Source organism: Lynx rufus, unplaced genomic scaffold, assembly GCF_022079265.1.
Source record: "Lynx rufus isolate CCGP_SWC_20201006 ecotype Redwood Valley unplaced genomic scaffold, mLynRuf1.p SCAF_7, whole genome shotgun sequence".
NCBI classification, from domain to species: domain Eukaryota; kingdom Metazoa; phylum Chordata; class Mammalia; order Carnivora; family Felidae; genus Lynx; species Lynx rufus.
In genome coordinates, this window is record NW_025814889.1 from 88,284,845 (window position 1) to 88,287,154 (window position 2,310).

Below are 2,310 nucleotides of genomic sequence, written 5' to 3' on the forward strand. Positions count from 1 at the left end.
GTGTGAATTGGGTTCTGTAGTGACCAGAAGAACTGGGCTGTGTGAGATTACTAGATAGTATGACATTAAAAAAGGAAGTTCTCAAGGCTAATATCACTTTACAGCATAGCTGATACTATGACTAGTCCTTGAAGCATTAGTAATAATGTTCTTTGGAACACATATTATAAATACCATGAGTTTTAAGCCTAATATCATTTTTTTTTCCACTGACCATGCCTTTCTTGATATAGATTGTCAGAGGGCAGGTATAATCCAACATCAGATTATAGTCCTCCCATAACTTTTTTCCATTATAAAAGAAACAAACAAATTTTCAACTTGAATAGCTTACTTTTTATTTTCCTACAATCCTACCACTGCCAAAAAGGAAAAGAAAATAGGTAATTTTGTAGTGTCTCATTTAGTATTTCTGTATAACTGGTGTTAAAATTTTGTTAGTTTTACTGAATAAGTAACACTTATTAGGAGCCTGTAGGGGCTAAAAGAAAAAGAAAACGCATGAAAGTCTGGCCAAGAGAAAACCACTTTCACTTGCTTTCATTTTTTTAAATTCTTTTTAATGTTTTTATTTATTTTTGAGAGAGAGAGAAAGAGAGAGAGAGACAGAGCACAAGAAGGGGAGGGGCAGAGAGAGAGGGAGACACATAATCTGAAGCAAACTCCAGGCTCCAACTGTCAGCACAGAGCTGGAAGCGGGGCCCAAGATCATGAAGATCGTGACCTGAGCTGAAATTGGACGCTTAACCAACTGAGCCACCCAGGCGCCCCATCACTTGCTTTCGTTTTTAATTTTATTGTATTGATAGCTATGTTGTTTCTTTCCTGTTTTCCCCCTATTCTTCCCATAATCCTTAAGTTATATTTAGCACCAGAAGGAAGAGATGAACAATTTACACATGTATTTTATTCCAAAGAGTAACACTCATTTAAATTAATTCTATAACAAGCCAGTAACAACTAGGTTGTCTTTTCTCACTGTAACCTTAGAGTAAGTATTTTGCTTATTGTCACAGTTTGGTAGCACTAGTCCCAGGTGACCCTAAGGCCCAAGGATCAGTTGTGAAACTGAGGGTGTGGGGCGCCTAGCTGGCTCAGTAGGAAGAGCATGGAATTCTCAATCTCAGGGTTGTGAGTTCAACCTCAGGTAGAGGTTACTTAAAGTGAGGATGAAACAGCATAGTGTAGAAAACAGCACAAAAGTATTAATGAGGTTGTCATTTTTATACTCGTGTTACTGAAAAACAGTTTATTATACAGTGACCTAATATAACATAGTCTTCCCAAATGTACAATAATTCAGATAGGCAGCCAAATCCTCAAGAGACTACCATAGGTGATAGTATAAGTACTATCTTATAAGTATCTACTATACTATAAGTAGAATGCTCTCAGGAACCCACCTGTCTGTGATTGCTGTACAATTTAATGTTGGTGATTTAGAAGCCATAGATATAATGTCCAGGCCAGGACATTTTATTTTTATTTTATTTTATTTTATTTTATTTTATTTTATTTTATTTTATTTTATTTTATTTTATTTTATTTTTTTAATTAAAACTACCATGGATGTGGACAAAAATAGTCTTATGAAAGTATTGCCAGCAGCCTAGTGTGTCCTTTAGATGTCTACAGATTAGGTTTGACATTATGGCAGATATGCTGACCTTGTATAAACTACCACATTTCACTGTGCTTCATGTTGCTGAGTTGTATATCAGAGTGCATTTTACTTTTTTTTTTAATTATTGTTGATGATAACAGGTGTTCATACTACAGTGTGTTAGTGATTTTTGTATTATGGGAAAACAGTTTTTAATACTTCAAAATCACTTAAATTGCATTTTTTGTATCTGATAAGTAGAGTAGTGCTTTCAATTTGAAATTTTTTATGGATTGGGAAAGAAAGTCTTTGTATCTTGATTTATGTAAAAACTATTTCATAGAAGTTAGGTAAATACCAATTTCTTACAAATCTAGTTAATTCATTTTGAGTGCACTAACAGTGTTGGCTTTCTTTAAAGGAGCTCCCAGTGAGTCCTCCTGTGAATATAAACACTCTTAGTAATCTTGACTTAGTTACCTTTAGACATGTGTAAAGGGGCGCCTGGCTGGCTCAGTTTATAGAACACACGACTCTTGATCTCAGAGTCCTGAGTTTGTGCCCCATGTTGGGCATAGAGTTTACTTAAAAATACAAAACAACAAGAACAAAACAATCCAGTAAATCATAACTTGAGGCACGTGAACTTTTCAAGGCTTCTCTTATCATCTGTAAAGCACAGATGATAATCAATGAGTTACTAATTC